Genomic DNA, 6,961 nt, shown 5'->3' on the forward strand with positions numbered 1-6,961 from the left:
GCCCTGACTGACTATAAACCAACTAGCTTTGTTCCATCTACCAACAGTGCTTCACTCCCTGATGAGCTGAACAACTTCTACGCTCGTTTCGACCAGATGATATTGATATCTTCAATAAACGATCCTCCACCGACGACAACCCACTTGTACTTTCTGCTTCGGACGTCAGTCGCATGCTGAGCAGAGTGAATGCACGGAAGGCAGCTGGCCCTGATGGTGTACCTGGCCGTGTGCTAAGAGATTGTGCTGTGGAACTTGCAGGTGTCTTCACTCACATCTTTAATGTTTCGCTTGCCCAGGCAGCTGTACCATTTATCTTTAAGTCAGCCATTATTGTGCCTGTGCCTAAGCATTCTACTGCTTCAGACTTTAATGACTTTCGACCTGTAGCACTCACCCCAATAATTTCCAAGTGCTTTAAAATACTAGTTCTTTCTCACTTGAAATCCTGCCTGCCTGCTACGCTGGACCCACACCAGTTTGCCTATCATAGCAACAGATCCACCGAGGACGCTATCTCAACAGCACTACACACTGCACTAACCCAACTGGACTGTCAAAACTCATAGGTGAGAATGCTGTTCATCGATTTTAGTTCTGCATTCAACACAGTGATTCCGTCTATGCTGATATCCAAACTCAACCAACTGGGTATCAGCACATCACTCTGCCACTGGATTTTAGACTTCCTGTCTAACAGACCCCAATCTGTTAGATTAGGCAACCTTCATTCATCAACCATCACCTTGAACACTGGCGTTCCACAAGGTTGTGTTCTGAGCCCGATTCTGTACTCTCTCTTCACCCATGACTGTGTACCTGCCTATGGTTCAAACACCGTAGTCAAATTCGCAGATGACACCATGGTGATAGGCTTGATTACAGACAATAATGAAACAGCCTACCGGGATGAAGTACAGCATCTGTCCTTGTGGTGCCAAAACAATAACCTGGAACTAAACATGCTCAAAACAAAGGAGATCATCATGGACTTCAGACGGACTAGGAACCAAGCTCACGCCCCCATTTACATCAATGGAACTGCAGTGGATCAGGTGCCCAGTTTCAAGATCCTTCGAGGACATCTACCATAAACGCTGCCTGGGCAGGGCAAGAAATATCGTCAAGGACGTCAACCACCCAAATCATGGACTTTTCAGCCTTTTACCATCTGACAGACGTTACAGGAGCCTCTGTTCCCGCACTAACAGGTTTCGTAAAAGTTTTTTTTCCTGAGGATGTTATCCGGATGAACACTATTCAGGCACTTTAAATAAATCTTGCACAATCATTTCACTGCACCTTCTGTAAAGCTGTATTTCATTCATCCTTCAGTACATAATGCATCACCTACACAATGTTACTTTGCTTACATGTTTTATATTTCAATATGTATATATGGTTACTTTAACTTCCATAATCACAATGTCATATCACTACTGCACTTTATGTAAATTATGTAAACAATGTTATATATTGCACTTCTGGTTAGATGCTAACTACATTTCATTGGCCCTGTATTTGTACTCTGCACAATGACAATAAAGTTGAATCTAATCTAATCAGGGAACATAACTTTGGACCACTCAGGAGCAGTCCAGTCCTTTTTCCTGACGCTGTCTCTTGTTCAAGAGTGGCTTGGCATAAGGAACATGACAGCTGAAACCCATGTCTTGCAAACATTCAAATTTTATGACCAGCACCTGTATGTGCTTGTATAATTTTAAACTACTGATTCTTAACATTGAGGTTGCCCAGAAGCTCAATGTTGTATTGCAACTCTTCGCTTCCACATTAAATTACCTGACGCTGGATTATAACTTACTTCTGAACGTCATCGTTCCATTATCTTGGGCATGATTTTAATGTGTGAGCAATCTTCTTGTGCTGACTATATGCAGGTGTATTGTTTAACATTCGGATTCTGACTGGTGTTCGCTCAGAAGCTTTTAAATTTTTCGCTTCCACCTTAAGTAATGCAGCAGTAACGTTAGCTAACTTGAAAATTTGAAAGTAAGGCGTTCGGACAAGAGTTTCAGAAGGGCAGGCTGGCTCACTGTGGTTACGTGTTTGTCGGTTTACTGGCATTATAAATATATCAAAGATAGTTGGAAACTTTGTGAAAGGACTTTTGTGTTGCCTTATCAAAGTAGCCAACACTTTAAAATGTTAATGTCTATGGATGTTGGGCATGTTAAAAGTATTAAAAACATTACAAAACACTTCAACGAATGATATATATATACACACAATCCCAATATATTTGCCTGTAATGGAATGTAATGGAATATATTGGAATCGGGACGTTCCGGGAGCCACCTGGTGGATTGATGCAAAATTGCGGGTAAAAGGCCCAAACTTTGAGGATTTTTAGCTCCCACTACGTGTTCTGAAAAACGTGAGTTGGTGTTGTGGACTGTGTGACAAGAAGTTTGTGCAGTCAACTAATACGTTGTGATTCTGGAGTTTTCAAGCCCCAAAGAGCAGAGGAGCGCGCGCCATGTCAGGTTGGTAACAGTCATTTTGTTTGAAGTTTGTGTTTTTTTTCTTTAGCCATCTCAAGTGAACAAAGTCATCAAAACATTTTATTGCATTAGGCTTACTTTTCTAATGTTTGCTGCAGCTAGCCAACGTGTCATTATGACGAATAGCAAGTGTTCTAGTTAGCTTTTAACCCACATTATGTAATGTCTGAGCTAATAGCCAGGTTGTTAAATTTTGAAATTTGAATAATTACTTAGTCTACTTAAGAGGTTGAGAAGTAAAATGTTTCTATCATCACTTTAGAATGTGATCATATACTTTGATATATGAATCACGCTATATTATAGGGTAAGTGTACTTTTTAAGGCCACCAAAATCAGGTTTTCAGGTATGTTTAATAGATATTCTTCTGATTTCTATTTGATATCTGTGGGGAAAAGGCAAGGTCATTTGAAAATGTATGCATTTGTTTATGTACATGTTTAGAATATTAAATGGTGATATTTTTTGAAATATGTCAGAAGTGTGGTATGGACCTTATTGACAAAATAAAAATGTTGTTGATTAAGGAGGCCTTGACTTACACAGGAGTATGATTATTTTCGTAACTGGGATTTTCTCTCAATAGAGTCAATTGTGTTGAATATAGATTCTTCTAAACTAGGTGCACTGGGATAGACACTTGACTCCCACAATACACACTCCAGCCACTAGGGGGGGTCTTACTTTTCTTGAGATCTTGAAGTGGAGCCTTTAAAGGGGAGGACCTCTGGTATTGGAGGCCAGATACCGGAGCGTCGTTTTGGATATATATAAGATGGTGGAAGTTTTGGGGCCGATTTTTCTCTAGCGCTCTGGAACTCTTGCACCTCCAGATTACTACCTACCCTTTTGAATAATCTCTACATGCTTGGGCTGGTCGATCATGGAGTCAGCGCTTGGGTTCTTCGAGGATCTTTGGGTAAGAAGAGTGAACCCTCCTGAGTTCTCATTTCATCACAATAGCTTTCAACACCTTATTTTCATATTGTGGTACTTGCAACACATAGCCTTTAGGCTAGGGACACTAGTTACCCTTCTTTCCTCTAGACAATTTCATGGTGAAAAGGGGTTGGCTAGTGGTACGTAGCAAGTGGGGGCTTGTCCTGGGATTGATTATGATCTAATTGTTGGCTGTGTGATTGTAACTTGATAGTTTTGTGCTCTTCTGAGGTTAGCTGTTTGCTAAGGCTGTTAGCTGTTTGCTAAGGTGGGTATTGGATTGCAGAGTTGCTTGATTGTATACAGTCTAGACCTTTGGTAATTGGGTATGTTTGGTTGAGTTCTCAGGAAATCTGATTTGGTGGTGTTGCTTTGACTCAAAAATACCTGTTGGAAATTGTGGCCTACTTGGGGCTTCTTGAGTTGTATGTGTTCTTTCAGAAGTCCTATGAGAGGACTTGAGGTAAGGTGGCCAAAATTGTCAAGTACTTTTAGTTTTGTAGTCATACTTTAGTAGTATATATACTACACCTTCTGTCAAACACCTCTGTGAATGATTTATGACCCCATGATTTATGACCCCTGATTTATGACCCAGGTGACAGGTCAGTACAGGATGTCCTTATATGGGCTTCCCCTCACACCTACACCCCACCCCCTGACACCCTCACACCCCCCAACATGTTGGGTGGGTTGTGCTTGCATGTGGTATTTAAAATGACCCTGGTGGATTTCTATGGCTAAACGCTTTTTAAAAAAACGTGTCTACAGTCTACAGTGTGTGTAAATCAGTCTCTTTTAAGAGAATCTACAGTTACACCAACTATTAGTTCTGAAACCAACGTTGCTTTTGCGCCAAGGAAGAAACGGCGTGGTAAAGCATTTGGTAGCAGCCCTCGCGAATATTTTAGGGGTGTTAAAATTAACCAGTTTGATTCTCGGGCTTATGACTGACAGGTCAGTACAGGATGCCCTTATATGGGTTTCCCCTCACACCCACACCACACCCCTGACAAACCCACAGCCCCCATGTATGTATAGTTAACTTGAATCCTGTGTTTGTGAGAAAGCCTATACCGACACTATTTGGAAGTCGCAATGGAGTCCTACATTCTCTGTAAGTGTTAAACTACAGATTTCTACCTAATTTTTTGTCAGAATTTCGGTGATATAATATTTTCTTACCCACTTAACAGGGTTTATCTTGTCTAGGTACATCTGAGTTAGAAACCATCCGTGCCATTAGGAGCATTGAAGGTTTATCACAACTTTGTGAAGGTATGACTCTGCTCTTTATTATTTTATGTGTCTTTTTTGATTTTAGTTGTTATTCATGAGATTATTTTTTCATTTCTTCAGAAACTGTGGATGCTACGGGGTATTTAAATCCTCTTGGTAGGTTGTCTGATACATCTTATAACTCATGGTGTTATATTTTGATTGTGTGGCGCAATAGTGTGTAATTTATATGTTCTCTGTAGTAGGGTTGACACGTTTGGTTGAAGAAACAAATCTCTTAACACCGCCAGGGTTTGAAGTTGTTCCCGGCACCTCTGCCGCTGTTGAACCATTGGATGCTACGTACGCCAGCAACGACCAAGCGCCGCAAACATTTACGCCGTGTTTAACAAGCAGTCCTACCCGATCCAATCAAAGCGTCCCAAGGGACATCAGGGTGCCTGTTCCACAAGGAAACGTGGTAGTTTTGGATCTGGTGGTGCTCAAACATCGCGCTCAAGTAGTGGTAAACGTCTTAGATTGGACGATATCCACAAATAAAACGGTAATAAAAACACAATTAAATATTATTTGTATTATTTATAACATGAGGTTTGTGTGTTAACGAGTGTTTCATTATTTGATCTGTTCATAGATTTGGACATTTTCGATCTGTCGGTGTATGAGGACTGTGTTGATCCTGGTCTGTGCGCCGCTGGATGGTCTGATGAGTTAATTAAAACATGGAATGATAACAGCTTTACAGTAAAGGAGGACAACGGTGCTGCTGTTGTGCCGAATGATGTGTTAAATGATGCTCTGATCGAACCTGGGGACTCTGTTACGGATGAAATAAAATCCAATCAAGATCACGAACAACAACAACAACAACAACAAAACCAGGTGGGGGGTTGTAATTGCGCTAACAACCCTGTTGAGCTTATAACGTTGATGAGACAGATGTCACAGGAGATCGCTAAAATCTCTATTGAACAGCGTAGGCAGGCTGCTTTAAACCGCAGGCGTGACAATATAATTCAGAAACAGGTTGAACGTATTGAAGCCTTGTGTAAAGAACAAACAGCTAATACCAATTTAGTTAAGGATATTCATGGTTTGTGTAAGAAACAGGTTGTGCACAGTGAAACAGCGTTAGAATTGTTGTATAAATTAAACAGACTTTTGCAGTTAAAAAAATCAACACGGATCCCTGTTGCAGGGCCGTCTTGTAGATAATAATAGTTAATATTATAATTGTTATTATTATTATTATTGTGTTAATAATATACTGTGGTTTTTTTTTCAAGTATGTGTTAAATAAATCAAATCATTAACGTACATTCAAAAGTAATAGCATTATTTTAAACCATTGACATTTAAAAACCAACAATTTGTGTATCGAAAACCAAATAGGTCTAAATTGCATTCTTTTTTAACACTAAAATCCAGAATATCAGACAAGCGATTAGTACATCTATATCCAACAATGAGTCTGTACCCTCTCCATCACCTCATAAAAACTCCTTAGTTAAAATGTCAGAGTTCAGTACTGTTGATAGTAATATTTTAACTGACACAGTTAATCATCTCAAATCATCCACTTGCAGTCTTGACACACTACCAACCAATTTTTTAAAGAGTGTGTTTCACACTATAGCACCAGACATACTCCACATTGTAAACACCTCACTCATGTCGGGGGTTTTTCCGAGCTCACTAAAAACTGCAGTTGTAAAGCCTCTTCTAAAAAAGAAAAATTTAGAATCTTCTCTGATAAGTAACTACAGGCCAATTTCTAATCTACCGTTCATGGGCAAAATCATTGAGAAAATAGTTTTCAGGCAAATCACTGGTTTCTTGTCCATAAACAGTAGCCTAGACAAATTCCAGTCCGGGTTCCGGTCTAATCACAGCACTGAGACTGCTCTAATCAAGGTAATTAATGACATCCACTTAAATACAGAGGCTGGAAAGGTATCTCTTCTATTACTTCTTGACCTTAGTGCTGCCTTTGATACCATTGACCATAAGATTCTTATAGATAGACTCGCAAACTGGGTTGGACTCTCAGGAACAGTCCTGAAGTGGTTCATTTCTTACCTGGAAGGCAGGAACTACTTTGTAGAAATAGAAAATAATATTTCAGAGAACATGCCAGTAACCTGTGGTGTCCCCCAGGGCTCTATTCTTGGTCCACTTTTATTTAATTTATATATGCTTCCTCTTGGCCAGATTCTACAGAACTATGGGCTGTCCTATCACAGCTATGCAGATGATA

The 6,961-nt window shown here is 40.0% G+C and overlaps 1 long non-coding RNA gene across 1 annotated transcript; it reads left to right on the plus strand.

Moving 5' to 3' along the window:
* The first annotated feature begins 4,630 nt into the window (after positions 1 to 4,630).
* On the plus strand, positions 4,631 to 5,046 carry LOC136706883 (uncharacterized). The gene is made up of 3 exons (XR_010804162.1): positions 4,631 to 4,743; positions 4,825 to 4,860; positions 4,947 to 5,046. It is a non-coding gene; the product is annotated as an uncharacterized lncRNA (long non-coding RNA).
* The last annotated feature ends 1,915 nt before the right edge of the window (positions 5,047 to 6,961 follow it).

This window comes from Hoplias malabaricus, chromosome 9 (assembly GCF_029633855.1).
Source record: "Hoplias malabaricus isolate fHopMal1 chromosome 9, fHopMal1.hap1, whole genome shotgun sequence".
NCBI lineage: Eukaryota > Metazoa > Chordata > Actinopteri > Characiformes > Erythrinidae > Hoplias > Hoplias malabaricus.